The sequence below is a fragment of the Canis lupus genome, chromosome 3 (genome assembly GCF_011100685.1).
Source record: "Canis lupus familiaris isolate Mischka breed German Shepherd chromosome 3, alternate assembly UU_Cfam_GSD_1.0, whole genome shotgun sequence".
Taxonomy (NCBI): Eukaryota; Metazoa; Chordata; class Mammalia; order Carnivora; family Canidae; genus Canis; species Canis lupus.
The window spans coordinates 29,785,050-29,799,310 of record NC_049224.1 but is presented as its reverse complement, the minus strand read 5'-3'; the positions used below and the strand labels follow the sequence as shown (position 1 = coordinate 29,799,310).

The following is a 14,261-nucleotide window of genomic DNA, read 5'->3' as shown; positions in this document are numbered from 1 at the left end:
TTTTTGAACTTGAGTAACCATTGATAAACTTTCTATTTCTCAAAAGCAATTAAAAAAAATCATGTAACTGATGAAAAACTCTCTGGAACTTAGGATCTGTGATTCAGAAATGGAAGAAGGAGGGAGTCTGTGGAAAGCAGGCAGGTACCATTTGGAATAGACTCCCAAGTAGACAAAATGAGCATACCTACTGTAATGGCTTCCATCTTCAGTAAAATCTTCCCTCATATACTTGTATTTTTTCTTCCATTTCCTGACCTTGCCTGAAAGTGCACAAAGGAGAGTATTTTGGATCAGTAAGATACCCACTGAAAACCAGAGACATTATTGAGAACTCATTCATGGCAACTGGTTCAGTGAGGTGCCTGTCATTCTAACACCCACCTGGGTTTAGCCTCACTGGAAGAATGCGTTGCTCCTTACATTGTGGGAGAAGGGAACCAAGATGTACTGGAACAGAGAGAATTGGGGGATGTGGGGAGACCTAAATGTGGCAGCGCAGTAGGAGATTCTGGATAACACTGGGATACTGGGATAAGGACCCAGAGTCGTAGGAGAAAACTAGAGACGAATGAGAGAAAGATCTGAAGTTAAGAGTCTTCCATTTCCAAATGTTCCCAAGCAACAACCTCTGCTGGAAACTGAAGAAGGAACTGCCATTTTATTTTTCTGTCTCTCTTATTCTTAAGATCAGAGAATTCTTTTTCTGTAAATTCAGACTGATATCATTATTGCCCTGTGACTTAAATTGGCTTTTGTTGGCTGGGCTGGGAGCCCAAGTACCAGATATAATCTTGTTTCTGTTGGAAAATGTGCCCAGATATCCGATCTACAAAGAAAGTTTAGAAACATAACCTATATATGGCAGCCAGGGACCCCTTGGGTCTATAAATCTTAGTTAAGCATGAGCTGTGTTAGAATGGAAATATTTTCACAGATATAATTCTTAATCTATAGCCAATATCAGTCATTAAAACATACTGTTCAGTCCTGGGCCCCCTGAGTGGAGGCTGTTCAGAGACATTGGAAGGGAGCCAGGGGAGACCAGGTAAATGATGAAAGGTCTTGAAAAATAGCCCTTCAGGGAAAAGTCTACATCGGCCCAGGGAAGAGCGTGTGAGTAGACTCATCAGCAGGCTTGAAACTGTAAAGAGATACACGGCCTCGACGCAGAAGCGGCTTGGGCCGGTCCAGTCCCCCGAGCAGCGGTCCTCCGGGTCGGAGCCCCGCAGCCCCAGCCCCAGCCCCAGCCCCAGCCCCGGGCTCGGCCTTGTCTCCCACCACGGAAGATGCTCCGAGGTTAGGAAGGGCGCAGGCGGGAGGGCGCCTCTGTGGGGACAGCCGGGCAGGAGAAATCCCGCTTCGCGTCCTCTGGCGAAGCTCGTCCCACGCGCCCTGGGCCCTGGCTGCGCGCGCCCCCGTGGGCAAGGCGGGTCCTCCCGGAGCGGGCGGGGCGCGGGGCGCGGGGCGCGGGGCCTGCCAAACGGGAAACGCCTCCAGAGGAACTAACTGGGACAGAAACTGGGCCAGAGGAAGACACCCCTTTTACAGGGAGCGGGCTGGGGTGCGGACAAGAAGCTGTTTCCAAGGATTCGAAGTGCCGCCGGCGGGAGGAGAGCTCAGGATGGTGCCAGCGCCGCTCGGGGACGCGCACAGCCGCGGAGCCCCGCGCACAGGGGCAGAGACCGAGAAGCAGCGCAGCCTCCGTCATCGGGAGCCCCGGAGCTTTGGCAAAGCCTGCATGAGGAGCCTACGAGAACCTTGGCCGCAGAAATTCTAGACTTTTAAGTATTCTTTTTTTTTTTATTTTTTTTAAAATTTTTAAATTTATTTATGATAGTCACACAGAGAGAGAGAGGCAGAGACACAGGCAGAGGGAGAAGCAGGCTCCATGCACCGGGAGCCTGACGTGGGATTCGATCCCGGGTCTCCAGGATCACGCCCTGGGCCAAAGGCAGGCGCCAAACCGCTGCGCCACCCAGGGATCCTGACTTTTAAGTATTCTTATTTCTTCTCCTCCTCCTTCTCCTCCCTCTTCTCCTCCTCCTCCTCCTCCTCCTTGTCCTTCTCCTTCTCCTCCTTCTCCTTCTTCTCCTCCTCCTTCTCCTCCCTCTTCTCCTTCTTCTCCTTCTCTTCTCCTCCTCCTCCTCCTCCTCCTCCTTGTCCTTGTCCTTCTCCTTCTTCTCCTCCTCCTTCTCCTCCTTCTTCTCCTCCTCCTTCTCCTCCCTCTTCTCCTCTTCCTCCTTCTCCTCCTCCTCCTCCTCCCTCTTCTCCTTCTCCTTGTCCTTCTCCTCCTTCTTCTCCTCCTTCTCCTTCTCCTTGTCCTCCTTCTTCTCCTCCTTCTCCTCCTCCTTCTTCTTCTCCTCCTTCTCCTTCTTCTCCTCCTCCTCCTTCTCCTTCTCCTCCTTCTTCTTATTTATCATCATCATCATCATCATCATCATCATCATCATCAATTATCTCGCTAATCAAATGAAACTTCCTAGAGAGCCAGATGGATGACCGGCCTGGCAATAAGCGTCCTTGTCCTGGTGCTCAGGGAAGGCGACGTTGCGGCCTGAGCGCTAGAGGGCGTCAGCACAGCGGCGTTGCACAGCGGCCGCCCTGCTCTGCGGGCCAGCAGCCCTTGACGGGTCGGGGCCTGGCTCCAGTCTCCTTCCTCCTGCTGCTTCCCATGTCTCCTCCGTGAATTTTTCTGGAAAGCTTACATCTGGTTAAATTCTTTAGTGTCTCGGGGGGGGGGGGGGGGGGGGGGAGGAGGGTCTCTGTCCGTCAAGAGGCGCGGTCACTGCTATCTTTAATTTTTTGAATGCTTAATTTATTAACTATAGAAGTAGACTAAACAGTGTTTCTCTAAAAATCCAAATTCTCCTCAAAAAAACAAATGCGTTTTCCAGACATTTTACTATTAATTTCCAAGTTAATTGAATGTTGCTAAAATCACAAATATCCTGTATCTGAATCTTTTAAAGGCTACAAATGCTTAAAAAGCAGAAACACAAATGAAACATCACAATGGTTACAAAACTTACTATTATATTTAAACTTAAAAAAAATAAACTTAAGCTGTTGTAAAGTACTTAGGTATTTAAATTTGCTTCTTCTTTATCACTATACTTACTCTTGAAAGTTTTCTTGTAGTCTTCCGGAGGATAGACTATCTTTTTAAAATATGTATCTTTGCTTTCCTAATGATACAGTAATTTTCTCAAGTTCAAAAGCAAACAATATAATTTCTTTTTTTTTAAGATTTATTTATTTATTCATGATAGACACACAGAGAGAGAGAGAGAGAGAGAGGCAGAGACACAGGCAGAGGGAGAAACAGGCTCCATGCCCGGAGCCTGACGCGGGATTAGATCCTGGGACTCCAGGATCACGCCCTGGGCCAAAGGCAGGCGCCAAACCACTGACCCACCCAAGGATCCCAACAATATCATTTCTAACTAGCACAGGAAGGAGATGCTGGGTTTTGAAATTTCTTACAAACACAAAAACTTCCCATATAGTTAAAATTCTAATAGATCTAATCAATTAAACTTATAAATACAGGGTTGTATTTTGGTACCAAAAGTCCAGTACTGCTGTAACAAATACCCAAAATAGTGGGCATGACTTTTAAAAACTTTTTTTAATTTAAATTGTTTGCCAACATATAACATAACACTCAGTGCTCATCCTGTCATGTGCCCCCCTCAGTACCCGTCACCCAGTCACCCCATAACCACCCACCTCCCTTACCACTACCCCTCGTTCGTTTCCCAGAGTTAGGAGTCTCTCATGGTTTGTCTCCCTCTCTAATTTTTCCCACTCAGTTCCCCTCCTTTCCCTTATAATCCCTTTCACTATTTCTTATATTCCCCGTATGAGTGAAACCATATGATGATTGTCCTCTGACTGACTGACTTCACTCAGCATAATACCCTCCATTTCCATCCATGTCGAAGCAAATGGTGGGTATTTGTTGTTTCTGTTGGCTGAGTAATGTGCCACTGTATACATAGACCACATTTTCCTTATCCATCATCTGTTGATAGGCACGGAGGCTCCTTCCACAGTTTGGCTATCGTGGCCATTGCTGCTATAAACATCGGGGTGCAGGTGTCCCGGTCTTTCACTGCATCTGTATCTTTGGGGTAAATCCCCAGCAGTGCAATTGCTGGGTCGTAGGGCAGATCTATTTTTAACTCTTTGAGGAACCTCCACACAGTTTTCCAGAGTGACAGCACCAGGTCACATTCCCACCAACAGTGCAAGAGGGTTCCCCTTCCTCTACATCCTCTCCAACATTTGTTGTTTCCTGTCCTGTTAATTTTCACCATTCTCAAGGGTGTGAGGTGGGATCTCATTGTGGTTTGGATTTGTATTTGCCTGATGGCCAGTGATGCAGAGCATGTTTTCACATGTCTATTGGCCATTTGCATGTCTTATTTGGAGAAATGTCTGTTCATGTCTTCTGTAGTGGGCATGACTTTGGCACTGGTTAGAGGCTAGAAGAATTTTGAGAAACACGATAGAGAAAGCCTAAGTAGCCTTGAATCGACTGTAAGCAGAAACTCAAATTTGTAGGATGTTGCCAGTGAGGACTCGAAAGGAAATAAACATGTCATTGGAAACCAAAAGAAAAGGTTTTCTTGTTAGATCGTAACAGAAAGTGTAAGGAAATTGTCTCCATTACAGGAAAAGCAGAATAAGTATGTGATGAAGTGGATCATCAACTAAGATTCCCAGTGAGTATTGATGGTGCCACCTGGTCCATCTTGCCACATGTAGTAAAATACAAGGGGAGAGTGGGATGCCTGGGTGGCTACACAGTTGTGTGTCTGCCTTTGGCTCAGAGTGTGACCCCAGGGTCCCAGGATCCAGTCCCACATCAGGCTCCCTGCATAGAGCCTGCTTCTCCCTCTGCCTACGTCTCTGCCTCTCTCTCTGGGTTTCTCATGAATAAATAAATAAATAAAATCTTTTTTAAAAAATTAAAAAATGCAAGGGGGGAAAGAAAAATTTAGAGAAGAACTGTTCATCAAAAAGGAACCAGGACTTGATGACTCTGAGAATTCTTAGTGTCTCCAAATGGCAAAATATGTTAAAATTAAGGAGTGACTTTCAAGCTTGTGGCATAGAGAAAAGCCCCAGCCTGGAGAAAAAGCCAAGTAGTGATTGTACAAGCTTTCGTTAAAACCTCAGGAAGATCAGAGGATCAGAATAGTAATCAGTCACAAAGGGCCCTCTTCACAGATCAAGGGGTGTGCCTCATACAACTCCTCAAACAATTAGGACTTTTCCACATTTGAGTTGTTCTTTAAGCATTTCAGCATCTGAACTGTAGGTGAAGGAGGGCCTGTCTCAGAAAGAATGGTAAATGTTGCTCTTGTGTGGAGGGAAAGTGACAGGAGACCCACAGTGCATTTAAGAAATGTACTATGTCAGCAAAAGCACTGCCAACTTAAACTGAATGGGACAGAAAGAGTCACCAACTCAAGGAGGCCATTAGATCTCCAAAATTCTACTGGCAGGAAGCAGGACAGTAAAACTTGCCTGAAAAAGGAAAGATGACTGAGAGTGGAGTCAAGAACTATTAACCAAGAGTGGATTATTCCTAGGTCTTGCAATCTAATCAAGGATTTCTGGCAGAGTTTGCTAGGCTGCGTTTCAAAACTACTTTGAACTAGTAATTCCTTAACTCCTTTTTACCTTCCATTCCTCCCCTCTAAGTGGAGTGTCTACAGCTATTTTTCTGTATCTGTTCCCCCATTGCATGTTGGGCATGTTGGGAGCCAGATAGCCTGTCTTTAGTTTTATAGATTGAGAGTAACTATGCCGAAGAGCCTCATCTATACCTGGACCTGATTTAGATAATAAAATTCTGGACTTTAAGCAGATGTAACAGCATAAAGTTCTTGAGGATTTTGAGAGGGAGTAAATTTTTTTTTTTTTTTTTATACGTGGAAGGGACACAGATCACTGGGGACCAGAGGATGGGCAGTGATGAGAGACTCTAGGGTAGCCTTACATTTCCCACTTCCTGGTTTAAACCCTTGTACGATCTCCCCTTGAGTGGGTTTTTTTTTTTTTTTTAATTTTTACTTTTTAAATTTTTAAATTTTATTTATTTATTTTTTCCCCTTGAGTGTTAATGGGGCCTGTGACTTTCTTCTAAGTAGTAGAGTTTAGTGAAGACAATGGGATATATGCGATTATTTGTACATGACCCTATTACCTAAGATTATAATCCACCTCGCTAGAAGACTCCCTCTCCCTTGCTGGCTTTGAAAGAGCAAGCTGCCATGTTTTGAGCTGCCATATGGAGAGGGCCACACTGCAAAGAGCTGAAGGCAGCCTCCAACTGATAAGAAAATGAATATCTCATTTTGACAACTTGTAAGAAACTAAATGCTCTGATAGCTACACGAACTTGCAAGCAGACCCGATCCCAGTCAAACCTTTGAAGTCTGTAGGCAGGAAGGGAAGATCACAAGCAGGCTAGTATCTCATGAACATAAGGAATACTGTCCCACTGGGACAGACTGAAACCTGTGTTTGTTCTTATTGCCTTTGACCTTGTCCACATGGGTATCCTATAGAAACTGGCATCCTTTAACTAAACACACCACTAAGCACATGCACAGGAGTAAGGAAAATTGAAAGAGAATCGAAAGTACAAGCAAACCCGGATGCTGCTTCACACCAGTGAGGTGAGTCAGGTCAGCAACAGTGTGTGTCAACTCCAGCATGACTTATACAGGTACTGACGTATAACATTATACAAATTTATATAGTCTTGCATATTTTATTTTATTTTTATTTAAAAAAATTTTTTAGAGATTTTATTTATTCATGAGAGACACACACACACACACAGAGGCAGAGACACAGGCAGAGGGAGAAGCAGGCTCCCCTCAGGGAGCCTGATGTGGGACTCGATCCCTGAACTCCAGGACCACAACCTGAGCCAAAAGCAGAGCTCAACCACTGAGCCATCCAGGCGTCCCTAGTCTTGCATATTTTAAACCTGTTAATAAAGTTAGCACAATTCTCTTAGATATTGAGCCTTAAAATCACAAGTCTAATTTGCACTTTCTAAAGTTCACCCTGGCTGCTGAGTGATGTATTTTCTTGTGTGGTTGTACCATATTGTGTGTATGCATTTATCAGTTAACAGATATTTGGGTTGTTTCCAGTTTTTTGACTGTTAGGAATAATGCCTGCTGTAACTATTCACATACAAGTCTTGGTGTGGATGTATGTTTTTATCTCTGGGGTAGATTCCTCAGAGTGGATCACTGGGTTGAATGGTAAATGTGTGTTTAAATTTTGAAGAAACTGTCAAACTATTTTCCAATGTGTCTGTAACATTTTACATACCTATCAACAACGTATGAAGGTTCCAGTTCTTTCATATCCTTACCGATCTTAGTATTTTCTCTCTTTTACATCATAGCTCTTCTGGCATAGTAATCTCATTTGTGGTATTAATTTGCATTTCCCTAATGAGTAATGATTTGGGTATCTTTCCACATGCTAATTAGACAGTTGTGTACTTTCTTTAGTGAAATATCTATTCGAATCTTTAGCCCATTTAAAAATTAGGCAAACTGTCTTATTAGTAAGTTTAAGAGTTTTTTATTTCTTCTGTATATGGTCCTTAATAAGATCCATGATTCTGTTTATTTTTCTCCTAGCTTGTAGCTTGTTAAAATATTTTTCTTAATGATATTTTAAGGAGCAAATGTTTAATTTTGGTGACGTCCAGTTGATCCTTTTTGTCTTTCAAGTGCCGTGTTTTTGATGCCTTATCTAAGAATACTTTGCCCAACCCAAAGTTATCAAGATTTTCTCTTATGTTTTTTGCTAGAAGTTTTAGTCTCGATTTTCACCCACTGATCTATATGTCTGTCTGTCCTTGCATCAGTATCACACACTATCAATTCATAGTATCATAGCAAATTTTGAAATCAGGTTATGTAAGTATTCCAACTTCATTTTTCTTTTTTGAAATGCTTTGACCATACTTTGCATTTCTATATAAATTTTAGGATCACTGTGTCAGTTTCCATTTAAAAAGCTACTGGGGTGGGGGTGCTTGGCTGGCTCCATCAGGAGAGCATGTAACTCTTGATTTCAGGGTTATGGGCTTGAACTCCATGTTGGTGTAGAGCTTACTAAAAAAGTAAATAAACATGAAAAAAAAAGAGGCTAAAATAAAATAAAAAGCTACTGGGATTTTTTTTTTTTTGAGAGCGCTTATGATGAATTTGGGGAGAATTTCTGTTTCGACAATACTGAGTCTTCCAATCCAGAAATGGGTAATGTCTCTCCATTTACTTGATTCTTCATTAATTTCTCCTAATCACATTTTATAATTTTTAACATACAAGTCTTATAATCTTTAATTTATGCCTACATATTCTTTTCAGTTTATGCTTTATGAATAGAATTTTTTAAATTTCAGTTTTGTATTTGTCATTGCTAACACAGAAACACAACTGATTTTTAAATATTCACCTGGTATCCTGCAACCTTGCTAAACTCATTTCTTAGTTCTGGTCATTTTGTATGTGAATTCCTTGAGATTTTTCTATGCATAGCATGATGTCACCTATGAATATAAGCAACTTTACTTCTTCCTTTACCCTGTCTGCTTTTTTTTTCAGTCTTTTTAAAAAAGATTTTATTCATTTATTTATTTGAGAGAGAGAGAGCATGAACAGGTGGGGAAAGGGCAGAGGGAGAGGGGAGAACAGACTCCCCACTGAGCAGGGAGCCCAACATGGGACTGGATCCCAGAACCCTGAGATCATGACCTGAGCCAAAGGCAGACGCTTAACCGACTGAGCCACCCAGGCTCAGTCTGCTTGTAATGAACTATTTTATCTTCTGTTCTGCACTGTCAAAACCTTTCTTGGATCATAGTATTTATTCATGGCCATCACATGTTCTTGGGGAAACAAAAATAAATAAAATAACTATCATTATAATCCCTATACTCAGACCTAACCTATATGAACATGTGGGGTGGATTCACCCAAATATTTTTGCTAGCGGTACTGTGGCACAGATTATGATGCTTTGAACCACGTTCTTTAGCCATAGCTGTGGCATGAACACTGCCATATACGTTGCCAGTGTCCATACAAGATCACATCACAGTATCTCTCACCATTGCATTCTAGAAGTCTGGAAAGCCAACCCTCCAAATGTCAGCACAACCCATAATTTCAAGTCAGTTAACACCTCCTGGTTGCCCTAAACCAACAAGAAGAGAATTTCATGGATAAATGGCCCATCCAGCAGACATGGAATATGAGGTAATTCTAAGATGACTTCTGCATTGTTCCTCAGAGTCCCCTCTTGGATTGAACCTGTTTCCCAAAGCTGTAACCTACTCATTTATTGATTTTTCTCCTTTCCCTTTTCCTTCCATTGTGTTTCTTAAAGATAGCTTCCTCCCCAAATTATCTGCACCCAGATGCTGTTACAGGATCTATTTTCAAAACCCGAACCAAGGCAGGATCTATTTTGAAAACCTGAACCAAGGCAGATATCATACTTGGTCCCTGAACAAACTGGGATATTTCCATGGAATGGCCATCAGGAGAGTGAGGGGGTTGGTAATGATATCATAAAAAATGATGAAAACAGCGAAAATAAAGATGAAACTGTGAGAAGAGAAAACTTACAGAAATAATTATAGTCATTTTTAAGTGCCTGGAAATCTTTCGTGTGAAAGAGGAGACGCTGGCATTAAATGAGCTCCTTCTAGGTTATGTACTAGATATTATGCAGTGTGCTAACACATACATTATCATATCCTTACAACAACCCAAGTATTGACAATCTTCATTTTTTGAATGAGGAAACTGAGGCACAAGAAGTTAAAGGAATTTGCCCAAGGTCCAAAATATTGGACTAAGCAGGTATAGAAATAGAGTTTCATATCCATACCTGCCTGTCCCCAAGCTTGTGTCTTCCTGCTGCCATGTGTGTGTTCCCCTGAAGGGCAAGACTGGAAAAAACAGGTAGACAATCTAAGTCCCCAGAATTGTGTTTATATGAATGCAGAGCATGGCAGAGATTGTTCAGATTCACCAACAGTATTTTTTCTTCCTGGATGCAGAGGAACACTTCATGTCCCAACTTCCTTTAGATTGGGACAGTGTGACAGGGTTCCAACAAATGGGAATGTGCAGATGTGATACACCTGATATTCTCTCAATTTCTTTTTTTCATTTTCTCTTTCTTGTTCTTAGCTGGCTGAAAGCAGAGAACCCAGTTGAGGATTCTAGGAATGTCCTTAGGGATGGTAGAGCCACCAGGTAGGGGGTACATGGATTTGAAGAGCATAGAGTAGAACAGAGCACTCTGTCCCATTGGATTGGGACATAAGCAATAAATGAACATACATTGGATCAAGTCACTGCAATCTGGGGATTATTATACAACCGGCATTTCCTCAGAAGTCATGAGCTTAATGTTTCAGGATGTGCACAAGCAATGATTAAATGTTCCACTCTCAAGGCTGTTTTAAAAGAGATTCTTGGGAGAGTGGCCCAGACGACCTACAAAAATAATAGTTCACATTTACTGAGGTATTATAGATCGGGCATGTATATGTATTCTTGCATTTAAATCTACAATATGGGATTTCACTTATATGTGGAGCTTAAGAAACAAAACAGAGGAGCATAGGGGGAGGGAGGGAAAAATAAAACAAGACAAAATCAGAGAGGGAGACAAACCATAGGAGACTCTTAATCATAGGAAACAAACTGAGGGCTACTGGAGAGGGGTGGGGAGATGGGGTAACTGGGTGATGGGCATAAAGGAGGGTACGTTATGTAATGATCATGGGGTGTTATAGAAGACTGATGAATCACTGACCTCTACCTATGAAACTAATATTAACACTATATGTTAATTAATTGAATTTAAATACGTTTTAAAAATATATCTACAATATGCTTTATCATACTCACTTTATACATGAGGAGAGTAAGGCACAGGCACATTGAGGATAACTTGCCCAAGGTCACACAGCAAGCAAGGGGTTGAACCAGAGTACCTCACTTTTTTTAATTAAGTTTTTTCTATTAACTCCAGTTTAGCTAACATACAGTGTTATATTAGTGTCAGGTGTTCAACATAGCAATTCAACAATTCTATATGTTAGTGCTCATGACACAGCACCTTACTCTTAACCACTACTTCTTGTGTCTCTGAAGCAGAAGTTAGAGTTTGAAGGCTTGGAAACTGGACTGGTTTTGTCCACGCAGGGATTTTTTGTTTTGTTTTCACTTAAAAATTTCAGCCTAGGGATCCCTGGGTGGTGCAGCAGTTTAGCGCCTGCCTTTGGCCCAGGGCACGATCCTGGAGACCCGGGATCGAATCCCACGTCGGGCTCCCGGTGCATGGAGCCTGCTTCTCTCTCTGCCTGTGTCTCTGCCTCTCTCTCTCTGTGTGTGTGTGTGACTATCATAAATAAATAAAAATTAAAAAAAAATTCAGCCTATTCTTAAAAACTAAAAGATTTTATATAAAGATCATGTTTTCTAGTTTCTCTTGGAAATTGAGGAGATCTAGCAAAACTAACTTCTAGACGATTGTGGCAACAGCAGCTGGAGCTGAAGAGCGGTCCCTAAATGTTCCACCTAAAGCTAGGTTCTCTCCTTGTGTAGAGCACAGCTTTGGGACTCAACAAATATTTAGGAAATTAATGAATAAAAGCAGAACCTGGATTCTCTTACCCTCTCCCTGTTTCTTCACCTCCCCTCCTTTATGTGACTGGGAACCGTTGAAACTAAGACACTAAGTGGTGACACGAAGGCTAATTTCCCTTTCATTCTAAGCAGCCAGGACTCAGATTACAGGTACTTAAAACATTGTGTCTAACTTGGGCTCATGTTGACATTTTCTATCAACTGAAAATGTTTGCTTCTATACAGCTAGCGTTTGCTCTGAAGAACCAGCCAAAGCATGGGGTGAATGACCAGGCAGGTGCATTAGTTCTATCTCAGATTAGGTTGTGCACAATGGGCTCTTTGTAAAGTCCTTATAGTAGGGCGAGGACGGGCAGGCATGCCCTGCTTCCAGCTTTGGAGACTCTCTCATAACCGTGCTCAAGATAGACGGGCACAATTTTAATCCGCCTGGCTTAGAGCAGCACAGACTGCGGGACTTACATGTGGGTAAGCCTCGAACAGGAGAAGCTTTTCTCCCAGGGCTGTTAGCAAAGCTCATTTGGAGGAGTGCGGGTGTGGGGCATGGCCTGGATCAGCAGCCATGACGCACATGGTGTAAGCTCCAGAAGCTTGCTGATCCCCTTAGCAAAGCCCAAGCCTGCCCATCCCCACCCCCTTCCCTGTCCTCCCATCCCAGACTTGGGACAGTGCTGCCTTTCTCCAGAGGGCTGGTGTCTTGGCATCAAGGAGGGAAGGGTAGTGCCAAGGCTCTTCTAGGTGGAAATTTCCTATTTATTTGCCTGTAGGAAAAAGGGGCCTCCCCATAAGCCTTCACTGCTGAGCTTCCTACTGTGTGAGCAAAGTGGATTGTTTACAGTAGCATTTTTCAAGTACGAGATGAGATTTTGACTCGTAGGGCATTTGCAAAGCTTGGAGGCATTTTTAGTGTTAACAAATTGTGTGTAGCAGGGGGTAAGGTGGATGCTGGTGGCATTTTGTGGGTAGAGGCCAGGGATGCTGCTAAACATCCTACAATGCATACAAGATAGCGCCCACAACAAAGAATTTCTCATCCCCAAATGTCAGTAGTCCCAAGGTTGAAAAATCCTGGCTTATTAAAGGATGGCTTGTATTACATTTTTAAGCTTCAAAATTATAAAAAGCGATTTATTATTTTATAACCAGAAAAATCAAATAAGTGTTATTTTAAATATAGAGACATATTTTGGCTTCCTAAGTATCATCTTCTTTCATTATTTATAGTAACAATGTTGGCATTAGTAAGTACTATAAGTATCTGTTTCTGCAATGAATGAATGAATGGCATACCTTCCTGGCATCCCTTACTGAATTTGTTATAAAATGGTTACTTCCGGGACCCCTGGGTGGCTCAGTGGTGGAGCATCTGTCTTCAGCTCAGGTTCTGATCCTGGGGTCCTAGGATCAAGTCCCACATCGGGCTCCCCGCAGGGAGCCTGCTTCTCCCTCTGCCTCTATCTCTGTCTGTGTCTCTCATGAATAAATAAAATATTTTAAAAAACATAAATAAAGTGGTTACTTCCTTCTTTAAGGCAGTATATGGCTCTTTGGAGGGGAGAGAGACAGGTACTGGACAGACTATTTATTCAAACATTCATTTGTTTTTCTGCTTCTGGCGTTAGCATATGGGCCCCTTGACTTCAGCTACACTTTAACAAAATGTTGTCAGATTTGCTAATAAGCTTGGCCTTCTCTCTTTTCTCAGCTCTTGTGCTATTATTTGGGTGGATTTGGCTTGATATCTGTATGAGACCCAGATTTGATACGGATATGGATCGTAGCCATACAGAAAGCAGTTTTTTACTGAGAAAGATTTTATCATTGAAAAATTAAATTGTTACATATATCCCTTGCGCCAAAAGATCCCAGAGTTAAGAATTACGTATTATTCAAAATAGGAGTCGAGGTGGAATTTTGACTTATTTCTGATATTCCTTGGCACCCACCAAAACTGGGGATGGCCCCTGTGGCCTTTGCTTCTCTTGTGTAGTTGGTGGTATTTTTTATGGCATTATAATCACCTGAAATTTTATCAGATATCGTTTACTTGTTTTAATATCTGTTTCCTCTTACAGATGTGAGTTTTCTAAGGACAAGGACCCTATTCTTGCTTATTCATTGCTGTATGTCCTCAGTGCCTAGAATGGTGCCTGGCATATGGAAGACGTTTGAAAAGTATATGTTGAATGAATGAATGAATGAATGAATGAATGGCAGAGCCGAGAGGCCCAGAGACTGCATGACCTATGTAAGGTCATAGAGAGCCCCATCGGGAGAGCCAGACATATAACGAGGTCTAGGCTCTCTAATTCAGCCTGTCCCAGCCCCTGCGCAGGTATGTAAATGCATACTCTTTTAGCCCTGCAGATGGTCCAAGGAGACTCAGGAGCAAGCGGGTGCAGTATGGCATCCTCGTGTCCGGGATGGGAGTGGCCGCTGTGGGATTGTTTTGTGGTGTGATGTAGAAAGACCTACCTGGTTTGCCTGGGACGAAGGAGTTTCTTGGATGCAGGACTTTCAGTCCAAAAAAGGGGTAAGTCCTAA

At 42.6% G+C, this 14,261-nt stretch overlaps 1 protein-coding gene across 8 annotated transcripts in view; it reads left to right on the top strand.

Moving 5' to 3' along the window:
• The window catches only part of AGGF1 (angiogenic factor with G-patch and FHA domains 1), a 117,760-nt gene that overhangs the window by 88,711 nt on the left and 14,788 nt on the right, over window positions 1-14,261 (top strand). For 4 of the 8 annotated variants that reach the window (XR_005356852.1, XR_005356854.1, XR_005356849.1 and 1 more), the window contains 2 exons: window positions 9,174-9,308; window positions 14,077-14,250. The gene's annotated coding sequence lies outside the window, so the exon portion shown is untranslated. The remainder of the gene's footprint in view (window positions 1-9,173; window positions 9,309-14,076; window positions 14,251-14,261) is intronic. The other 4 variants (XR_005356855.1, XR_005356851.1, XR_005356850.1 and 1 more) reach the window with 2 other exon arrangements.